Raw genomic sequence first — 11,800 nt, 5'->3', positions numbered from 1 at the left:
AAAAAAAAAAAAAAAAAAAAAAAAAAAAAAAAAAACAGAAGAAGAAGAAAATCAGCTCTGATCACCCACTCAAGGCCTTTCAGAGGCAAAGTTAGCACAGTGAAGGTTAACATCAAAGGTACTCAGTGCCTGCATCATGGGGCAGGAAGATGGACTAAAATGTGTACAGCACATCTAATCCCTGTTAGATGTAAACTGAGGAATCGGGATTGGATCATGACCCCAAGGGCTCTCCAGCAGTTGAGCCCAGCACCGGCACAGAGGAACGTCCAGCAGGTCACCCCTCCTGCATGCTGCTTGATGCTTCTGTTGTTCTTGCTGCCTCCAACCCTGCTGCTCCTGCTCGTGACTTAACTAAGTTCTTCACTTTCATTAATTTAATAAATATTGATTGCAAGCTGCTGCTTTTGTCAAGGTTACCCTAAGAACTGCAGTAATTTATTTTTCTCTAAACTCATCTAACACAGCAACTTTTGCAAAAATTGAGGGTTTTTGTTTTTTTTGTGTGTGTGTGTATGTGTGTTTGTTTGTTTGTTTTGAGATGGGATCTACTCTGTTGCCTAAGCTAGAATGCATCAGCACAATCATAACCCACTACAGCCTCAGCCACCCAGGCTCAAGCAATCCTCCCATCTCAGCCTCCTGAGTAGCTGGGACTACAGGCCCATGCCACCATGCCTGGCTAAGTTTTCTGTTTTTGTAGAGACAAGGTCTCACTATGTTGCTCAGGCTGGTCTCTACTCCTGAATTCGAGCAATCCTCCTGCCTTGGCCTCCCAGAGTGCTGGGGTTATAGGCGTGAGCCACTGCACCTGGCCAAAAAATTGAGTTTCACATCAGATGAGTTTGGAAATGGCCACATTCCATAGCCCTGCTTGAAGATGTGTGATGCACGTTCGCACAAAAATGGTCCTGAGAGATCCTAAGTCAAAAATATCCAGGTTAGCTTGTTTAACTTAGTTATTAGGCCCTGTGCGGGTGTTGGGCTTGCAAAGATAAGGCCCACACAGCTCTGCCACCTGAGGAGCTCACAGATGGGGGAGACAGTGATTGTGATACAATTGTAGACGTGTACTGATTGAGACATTTGCGAAGTGCTGACAAAGGAGAATAAGTGAGCAATCCTATATGCAAGGGTCAGGGAAGCCTTTGCAGTTAAGAGGATATTTAAGTAAGAGTTTTTCAGGGGGAGAAGATGAAAAAGAGCTTTCCATACAAGTAACAGCATATTTAGAGACATATAGCTGTATCTTTGGGTTGGCCTTTGGGGTAAGCATTATCAAGTATTATCCAAGATTATCTTTATTTTTTCATGGAATACATCAATCAGACTGGGTTAAGCAGCAAATGGAACGCGCTGACTCACATAACAGAAAAGTTTGGGGCTTCAGGCATGTCTGGATCCAGGGGCTTAACCTATGACATCAGGATTAAGTCTTTTCTCTCCATTTCTTGACTCTGTGTCCTGTTGACTTTTCATTCTTAGGCTTCCTTTTCCCCATGAGATGGCAGAATGGCTGCTTACAACTTTCAGTCACACCCTTACCAGCAGAAAGAGTTTCTTTTCCCTGACACTGTCAACAAAAATCCCAGGACTACATCTCGTTGGTCTAGCTCGTGTTATTTGTGCATCACTAAACCACTTTCTTGAGAAGGGGCATGGAACATTCTGACATTTCCTCTCAAATCGCATGGACTAAAGCTCGGGGAGAGGTGGCTTCCTGTCCTAGGTAATTTCTGTTGGCCTTTCCTGACCTCCACCCTTTTCCTTCCTAATTTGAGCCTCAAGAGGCCAGCCTGCATGGTACCGCTTCCACAGGTCCCTTGTCCTCTAACTTACAGTTGAATTCACCAAGTAGAAGACACTAGAAAAGAGACCAGAGGGTTGGAGGAGGAGGAAGGTAAGGGTATTGTTCCTCTGGCCCCTGCCTTTCTAGATTGCTGCAGGTTGGTTGCATGCGTTTACTGAAGCTTCTGTCAACTGGCCTTCTTCACACAGGTATTTTCTCCTAGTTCTAGTAAATTCTCCCTTCTCTCACCCTCGAGGTGATAAAGGCTCCCCTCTGTTGCTTGCCACAGCGTATCACATCATCAGTCCTGCTTTCTCCCTCAACCCTGCCCACACATCCGTATGTAACCTTTACTAAACCCTTCTTAGATTAATCATCTGCTGGGATGCCGATAGTTATGTTGACCAAAGGAGATTCAAGTCGCTATTACCAAAAGAAAGGAGAATGAATAAAGAGTAGGCAACAGTACTGAGGCAGTGATATTGATTTGGAAGAAGTATTGCCATAGTGCAGACCAGAGATGACTGTGGCTTGGACGGGGTTGTGAAGGGGGAAGCAATGAGAAATGGCAGGATTCTGGCTGTATCGCAGAGGCAACGTTAACACAAGTTATTGAGGAATTGTGTGTAAGTTGCGAGCGGTAAAGAGGAGTGGAGGATGGAAGCAGTTGGAAAACATGCACCTGGAGCCTAGGAGTGAGCTCAGACCAGCTGTAGTGATTTGGGAGGGAGGCGCGGTGGTTAGCTGAAATGACCCAGTGAGCAAACGTAGAACGGAACACAAAAAGGACAAAGAGCAGAATCTGGAACAAACACCAGCCTTTCCATGGTGAACAGAGGAAGAGTTGCCATCTTGTATCTATGGTCTAGATCGTGAACGACTTGATAACTTGAGAACAGGAGTGGACTCTTCCACATCCTTCCTCTTTAACATCCTGTCTAGCGAGGCGATGGCCACACAGGGGATAGATAATAAATGCTTGTTATGAATGAACTTGACACAGTTTCACATTTCTAACACTCCCTCCCTCTCCTTCTCACATAAGGTTTGAGTTACAGGCCGAGAAAAAGAAATTGATCCCCGTGGCTCAATCCATTGAAACCTATGCCAAGGTTGCTAAGCGTTTCACTGTCCTGGAAAACTTAAGTAGAACCTCTCCAACGATGCTGCATATCCTGAGTAGTACAGCTCTTGCCTTTCAGGAGAATTTCCAGACCTGCGATTTCATTTCAGATTTTCTTATTCTTATTTGAGTAGATTTAACAGTAAATACCCTAACAAATCCTTATTAGGTTTGTGTTGGGTCTGTGCTATGAAAATAATACAAATGGCAAAAGATCTCCATCTCACACTCATACACTGCTGGTGGAATGTAAAAGGATGCAGCTGTTTTTGGAAACTGCCAGTTTATCAAGTTAAACATACGCCTACCCTATGACCCAGAAATTCTACTCCTTGATGTAGACTCAAGAGAAATGTAGGAAAATGTCTACCAAAAGGAGCTGGTACAAGAATGCTCTTAACATCTTGGCCGGGCATGGTGGCTCACACCTATAATCGCAGCACTGGGACACCAAGGTGGGTGGATCAGTTGAGGTCAGGAGTTTGAGAGCAGCCTGGGCAACATGATGAAACCTGTCTCTACTAAAAATACAATAACTAGCTGGGCGTGGTGACAGGCACCTGTAATCCCCACTACTTGAGAGGCTGAGGTGGGAGAATGGCTTGAACTCAAGAGGCAAAGATTGCGGTGAGCCAAGATCGCGCCATTGCACTCCAGCCTGGGTAACAAGAGTGAAACTCCGTCTCAAAAAAAAAAAAAAAAAAAAAAAAAAAAGAAGAAGTCAAAGAGCATAGATGTATGATTTCATTTATAGGAACGTCAAGAGGAGGTAAAACTAGTGTATGGTAAGAAGCATCAGAATAGTGGTTGCTTCTGAGGGTAGGGATTAATTGGAAAGGAACACAAAGGAACATTCAGAGGTTACGGAAATGTTCTCTCCATGCCAGTATGTTTGTCAGACACGGTTCTAGATGCTGGGAATATAGCAGTGAACAAAACAGACCAAGTCCCTGCTTTTATACAAATCCATCTCAGTTTTTAATTGGTTGCATTGTTTAATGCATTTTTAAATAGGAAAAAAGTGGCCTTTCTTTAAATATAGTCGATGAAAAATCTGAGGAACGCTCTCGCTTCATTTTTAGTTGCTGATGGGAAGGCAGAAACGTACGATGAGAAGAGAATGCCCTCCAGGGAGTCAGCTCCACCACTGACTGATTGTGTGACTTTTGGACAAGTGCTTTAACCCTATGAAGCCTTGCTTTTCTTATCTGTTAAATAGAATTTTATTATTATTATTTTTATAATTTACAAGCAAGATCTCACTTTGTTGCCCCAGGCTGGTCTCAAACTGCCGGGCTCAAGCGATCCTCCCATCTCAGCCTCCCCAAGTTAAATAGAATCGATGATAGCTACCTTGCAAGGTTGTTTTGTAAAGTGCCAGACACATTGCAGATGCTCGGGAAACATTAGCTGGTTTATAATCAGTTTACAAGTAAAATTTTACTTTTGTCCAGTGAAATACGAGCAGAGGGAGGCTGACTTGGCTGGCAGAGGTACCCTTGGCCTTTTGCTGTTCTTTCTTCTAGCCTGCAATGTAAACATGAAGGCTGGAGCTCTAGCAGCCATTCTGGACTAGGAGGTAACCTTGAAGATGGAAGCCACATGTCAGAATTGTGAATCCAAAAGATGAAAAGCCTGTATCCTTCTGACACCAGAGCTGCCATACCAGCCCTGGGTTCCACCACCTATAATGCCTTCATATAGTAAAGAAATATTCTTGTATCTTGTTAGGTGTCTGTTGCAGCCAAATATAGTCCCAACTGATATTCACTGTAAATGAGTCCATGGCTCCCTGTAGTACTTTTTCAAAGCATCTATCATAATTGTAATTAATAATTATGCAATTCCCGGTTTAATGCCTAAGCGAATGCCCAAGTAGAATATCAGTTCCATGGGGGCAGGGATTAGTCTGTTCACAGATGTAGTCCCAGCTCCTATAACAACATCTAGTTCTGGTGGGTAGTAAGTGCACAATAAATGTAGCGGAGTGAAAGGGAGAGAGGAAACGGAGATGCTTCTGATAAGGAGAGAAATCACCGGATAAGAGAGCATGCAGTGAGAAAGAAAGAAGGGAACCTGGAAGCCTGCTTGCTTTAACTCTAGTAATCGATTGATCTCTCCTGTTGCAGGCTCATTAATATGCATCTGGGTGTGCTGGCTATTTCAATTCATGTTCTGCCACACACTCTACATCTCCTATGGGATTTGCATCGCAGATGGTACCTTTTCCTGAAGAGCCTTAAATTAACCTGCCTCCCTGGTAACACCCTCATTTGTCTCCCATTCCTGGCAAGTCAGCCGTTCCCCCAAGAAGAGAGTTGCAACACGATCCAGTAGTTTGCTGGAGGAGTGAAACTTCTTATCAGCACCACATCCAAGATTGGTTGGGAGATGAGTCATGTCGATTTTTGACGTTTTAAAATTTCTCATTATAAAAATTGGATTTGGCCTTTATAGAAAATTTGAAAACAAAAAGATAAATAAAAAAAAATTGTAATCACATCCAATCCCAGGATCCAGAGATAGTCATGTGCAAGGAAAATACCTTGAGTCCCCCAAATCATTAAGCTAAAGGGAAACGTAAAGCTGGGAACTGCTCAGGACAAACCTGCTCCCCATTCTACTCAAAGTCACTCCTCTGCTCACGGAGATAAATACATATCTGATTGCCTGCTTTGGAGAGGCTAATCAGAAACTTAAAAGAATGCAACCCTTTGTCTCTTATCTACCTATGACCTGGAAGCTCTCTCCCTGCTTCAAGTTGTCCCGCCTTTCCAGACAAACCAATGTTCATCTTACATATGTTGATTGATGTCTCATATCTCCCTAAAATGTATAAAACCAAACTGTTGTCTGACTGCCTTGGGTACATGTTGTCAAGACCCCCTGGGGCTGTGTCTTGGGCATGCAGCTTCAACCTTGGCAAAATAAACTTCCTAAATTAACTGAGACCTATCTTAGATTTTCGGAGTTTACAGTCACTATTCAACATTTTAGTATACAGTATTTCTCTCCAATTTTTTTGGATAAGATTAGTATACCATTAGAATCAGCCAATTTGGATCTCCTATCTATTTTACTTAACATTATCTTGTACTTTAAAATACTATTTAAAAAAAAATTTAATGACTACATAATATTGCATTGTGTGTTCTGTTACTTATCTCATCAATTACTTGCTGAAATCAAAGTTTCATTCCAATTTTCTCTTACATAATTAACCATATAATGAATACCTTTATATGTAAAATATGCTGTTGCATTTATGATTATTTCCTCAGCACAGATTCCCAGAAGTGGTTACTAGGCAAAGGGGCATGAACATTTTTAAAAACTCTTATTGGAAATACATTTCAAAAAGGTTGTTACTACATTTAATTATAAATGCCTTTCCTGTTTTGTAGGCAAAAAAAAAAAAACCTCCCCACATGTGACATCTTGATTTTTCACATGTGCTTCATTTGAGATCTGCCCAGCGCCTCTGCCCCTTCTTCCACTGAGCTATTAGCATTGTTTAATTGTTTATAAGAACGTTTTATACATGGTGGATAGTAACCCTGTGATTATATTTGTTGAAAAACTTCTCTTCATAATTTCCCTTTTGAAGATTTTCTTTTTTTGATATAAAGATGTTTTTATAATTTTATTTGGCCAGGTGTGGTGGCTCATGCCTGTAATCCCAACAATTTGGGGGCCCCAGGCAAGAGGACTGCTTGGGCCCAGGAGTTCAAGATCAGCCTGGGTAAACAGAGTGAAATCTTGTTTCTACAAAAAATACAAAAATTACCTGGGTGTGGTGGCACGTACACTTGTTCCCAGCTGCTCAGGAGGCTGAGGTGGGAACATCGCTTGAGCCCAGGAGATAAAGGCTGCCGTGAGCCATGATTGTACCACTGTACTCGAGCCTGAGTGACAGAGTGAGACCTTGTCTCAAAACAAACAAACAAAAACCCCCATGTAATCCTAGCACTTTAGGAGGTCCAGGAAGGAGGATCACTTGAGCCCAGGGGTTCAAGACCAGTCTGGGCAACATGGCAACACCTCATCTCTACAAAAAAAAAAAATAACCTGGGCATAGCGGCAGGCATCTGCGGTCCCAGGTACTCAAGAGGCTGAGCTAGGAGGATCACTTGAGCCCAAGGAGGTTGAGCTGTGGTCAGACACCTGCATTCCAGCCTGGGTGACAGGGCGAGACCCTGCCTCAAAAAAAAAAGTTATTTGTATGCAGTTTATTGATCGTGTGCTTTATGATCTCTTAGCTTGCTGAAGTCTAATTAATCGTGACTTTTGCTTTCTTTTTTGGGGGACAGGGTTTATCAAGATGTAACAACAACATAAGTCGAGGTAAGCCTCAAACTTAAGTACTATTTCCAGTGGTTCTAACATTTATAATTAAAGAACCCACTGCTTCATATATATACAGTTTAGTACAGAAACTCCTTTGTTTATGATGGGTTATGTCCTGATAAAGCCATTGTAAGTTGAAAATATCGTTAAGTCATAAATTTGTTTGTTGGTTTGTTTGTTTTGAGACAGAGTCTTGCTCTGTTGCCCAGGCTGGAGTGCAGTGGCACGATCTCGGCTCACTGCAACCTCCACCTCCCGAGTTCAAGTGATTCTCCTGACTCAGCCTCCTGAATAGCTGGGACTACAGATGCATACCATCACACCTGGCTAATTTTTGTATTTTTGGTAGAGATGGGGTTTCACCATGTTGGCCAAGCTGGCCTTGAACTCCTGACCTCAAGCGATCCACCCGCCTCAGTCTCCCAAAATGCTGGGATTGCAGGTGTGAGCCACCGCACCCAGCCCGTAAGTGTATTTAATACCATACATGTAACCTACTGAACATCATAGCATAGCATAGCCGACCCCAAAGATGCTCACAGCACTTACGTTAGCCTACAGTTGGGCAAAATCATCTAACAAAGCTTATTTTATAAGTGTTGGATACCTCATGGAATTTATTGGTGACAGTACTAAAAGTAAAAGCAGAATGTTTGTGTGAGTACTCAAAGTACAGTTTCTACTGAATGTGTGTCGCTTTCACATCATCGCAAAGTGGAAAATTGTTAGGTTGAACTATCAAAAATTAGGGACCTGCACAGGGCATGGTGGCTCCCACCTGTAATCCCAGCAATTTGGGAGGCCGAGGCAGGCAGATTGCTTGAGTCCAGGAGTTTGAGACCAGCTTGGCCAACATGGTGAAACCCCATCTCTACCAAAAATACACACACACAAAACTAGTCAGGCGGGGTAGCATGTCCCAGCTACTTAGTAGGCTGAGGTGGGAGGATGACTGGGGAGGCAAGGGTTGCAGTGAGCCGCTATCGTGCCACTGCACTCCAGCGTGGGTGACGGAGTGAGACCCTGTCTCAATTTAAAAAAAAGAAAATTGAAGACTGTCTGAATATATAAGAATATACTACATATATATTTCCAGATGATTTCTTCCGTTGCATTGATCAAGCTGTTAATAGAAACTGTTTTGATCATTTTAGGTCTTTTTTTTTTAGGTGGAATTTTGCTCTGTTGCCTAGGCTGGAGTGCAATGGCACGATCTCAGTTTACCGCAACTTCTGCCTCCTGGGTTCAAGCGATTCTCCTGCCTCAGACTCCTGAGTAGCTGGGATTACAGGCACGCACCACCACATCTGGCTAATTTTGTATTTTTAGTAGAGACGGGGTTTCTCCATGTTGGTCAGGCTGGTCTCAAACTCCAGACCACAAGTGACCCGCCCACCTCGGCCTCTTAAAGTGCTGGAATTATAGGCGTGAGCCATCGCGTCTGGCGATCATTGTAGTTTTTATTATCTGAAAGGGAATGTTGGTACACATCTTTCGAAATACTTTTCAGAAAGGTTGTACCAATTTCTACCTGCCTCCTCCAGGCCCCCCAGCCCCACTCTGCCCCATTTTTCCAGAATCTCACCAGAGCTGCAGGCATTTTACTTAAAAGTCTTCACATCTTCAGAACACTCAGGCTCCCATCCTGCTTGCACTACTAACAAGTAGCTGTTTAACATTGAGCAAACCTCACATTCTTTAAGCCTGGCTCCTCTTCAGCTCAGTGGAAATAACAGTGCTACTGCCCTTCTAAGATGGTTTGGAGGCTCAAATGCACTGTTTATGACAGCACCTAGGAAAGTATAAACTCTCAGTAACAAGGTTGGCAATCAATAACTATTACATTTTTATTAAAAAGAGGCTGGGTGCGGTGGCTATAATCCCAGCAGTTTGGGAGGCTGAGGCAGGTGGATCATGAGGTTAGGAGTTCAAGACCAACCTGGCCAATATGGTGAAACTCTGTCTCTGCTAAATATACAAAAATTAGCTAGGTGTGGTGGCATGCATCATCTGTAGTCCCAGCTGCTCGGGAGGCTGAGGCAGGAGAACTGCTTGAACCTGGGAGGCAGAAGTTGAAGTGAGCCAAGATCACGCCACTGCACACCAGCCTGGGTGGCAGAGCAAGACTCAGTCTCAAAATAAATAAATAAAAATAAACATATCTTTAAAAAAACACTCCTGCATAATTTTGAGGATTGGGTATGGAAATACGTCTTCAGCATGTTTGGAAGCCTGGAGGCTGAGGAAGGTTTCATCTTGCAGTGTTGCTCTAAATTAGAAAGAATCAGTCCCATTTGCCGGAAGATTTGGAAGCTGCTGAATTAACTGCAGCTCTGTTACGTTCGAGGGCACCAGTACCTACACCTCCACACTGGAAGGAGCTGCTCTTTAAATGTTGCAATCTTGTAATGTGAGGGGAGGAGATATTATTTCCTGATTAAGTTGAGCTGCACATGGTGAAAAATAAAAACTAGATGGCCATAATCAGAGGGAAGAAGGGGCAGGCAGAGAGCAAAGGAGAAAATGGAACATTAAAAATGGGTACTGCCTGAGCAACCCAGGGATCCAAATGAGTCTGAGTTTTCTTAAGTATCCATCAGGGTTTGCCCAAGAGACAGAAATGACCTCAGTGACTTAAACAGAAAGAATTTAATATAGGCCAGGTGCAGTGGTTCACACCTGTAATCCCAGAACTTTGGGAGGCCAAGGCGGGTGGATCACAAGGTCAAGAGATCGGGACCGTCCTGGTCAACATGGTGAAACCCCGTCTCAACTAAAAATACGAAAACATTAACTGGGCATGGTGGTGCATGCCTGTAGTCCCAGCTACTCAGGAGTCTGAAGCAGAAGAATCACTTGAACCCAGGAGGCAGAGGTTGCAGTGAGCTGAGATTGCGTCACTGCACTCCAGCCTGGAGACAGAGTGAGACTCCATCTCGAAAAAAAAAAAAAGAATTTAATATAAAGAACTGTTGGCTTCCAGGCCTGTACTTCCAGGCACAGGCCCTCTCCCACCCTACCGTGCAAGGAGTAGCTTGTGTCTGTACTCCCAGAACTTTGGGAGACCAAGGCAAAAGGATCCCTCAAGGCCAAGAGTTTGAGACCAGCCTCAGCAACATAGAAAGACTGTGTCTCTATGGAAAAAAAAACTTTCAATTAGCCGGGTTTGGTTGTGGTGACCTGTGTTGATAGTCCTGGCTATTCGGTAGGCTGAGGTAGATTTCGTAAACCCAAGAGTTCGAAGTTGCAGTGAGCTGTGATTGTACCACTGCGATGCAGCCTGGGCAGCAGAGTGAGACCTCCTCTCAAAAAAGAAAAAAAAAAATTGTTACCTAGACATAAAGTTATTACCTAAGTAACTGAGCGGTAAAAGCGCTAAAGAATCACGGAGGTAGCAATTATAGAGAGCTATGTCCATTCCTAGGATGAGGGGAACCAAAGGAAGTGGCCGTAATTATTATTTTTTGAGACAGAGTCTCACTCTGTGGCCCGACTGGAGTGCAGTGTTGCGATCTCGGCTCACTGCAACTTCCGCCTCCCGGGTTCAGGCAGTTCTCTGCCTCAGCCTCCCCGGTAGCTGGAATTACAGGCGCCCGCCACCATGCTCAGCTATTTTTGTATTTTTAGTAGAGATGGGTTTCACCATCTTGGCCAGGCTGCTCTTCAACTCCTGACCTCGTGATCCACCCACCTCAGCCTCCCAAAGTGCTTGGATTATAGGCGTGAGCCACCACGCCCGGCTGTAATTACTTAACTTTTAGAAGAGGTGATTCAGACATGAAAAGGAAGTACACGCTACAACTTGGATGAACCTTGAAAGTGTTATGCTAAGTCAAAAAAGCCAATCACCAGAGCCCAAATATTATTTCACTCATAGAAAAATCCAGAATAGGGGACTTTATAGAGACAGAAGGTAGATTGGTGCTTGCCAGGGGCCAGGAGTTGGGGGGTACTGGTAAGTGACAAAGCACACAGAGTTTGTTTTTTAACTGTGGTTAAATACACCTAACATCAAATTTACTATTTTTACTATTTTTTTTTTTTTTTTGAGACGGAGTCTCTCTGTCACCCAGGCTGGAGTGAAGTGGCGCAATCTTGGCTCACTGCAACCTCTGCCTCCCGGGTTCAAGCGATTCTCCTGCCTCAGCCCCCGAGTAGCTGGGACTACAGGCGCCCACCACCACACCTCGCTACTTGTTGTATTTTTAGTAGAGACAGGGTTTCACCGTGTTGGTCAGCCTGGTCTCAAACTCCTGAGCTCGTATTTTCACTAGTTTTAAGTACACAATTCAGTGGCATTAGGTACATTTTCACCAATGTGCACTGATATAATAATTACAGCCTCTTTCTTGGTTCCCTTGGTCCTAGGAATGGACGTAGCTCTCTATAGTTGCTACCTCCAGGACTCTTTAGACCTTTTACCCATTCCGTTACCTAGGTAATACTTCATGTCTAGGTAACAATCTTCTTTTTTGAGAGGAGGTCTCTGTTGCCCAGGCTGCAGTGCAGTGGTGCAATCACAGCTCACTGCAACCTCAAGC

Source organism: Cebus imitator, unplaced genomic scaffold (genome assembly GCF_001604975.1).
Source record: "Cebus imitator isolate Cc_AM_T3 unplaced genomic scaffold, Cebus_imitator-1.0 Scaffold87, whole genome shotgun sequence".
NCBI classification, from domain to species: Eukaryota; Metazoa; Chordata; class Mammalia; order Primates; family Cebidae; genus Cebus; species Cebus imitator.
This window is presented reverse-complemented; position numbering follows the sequence as displayed.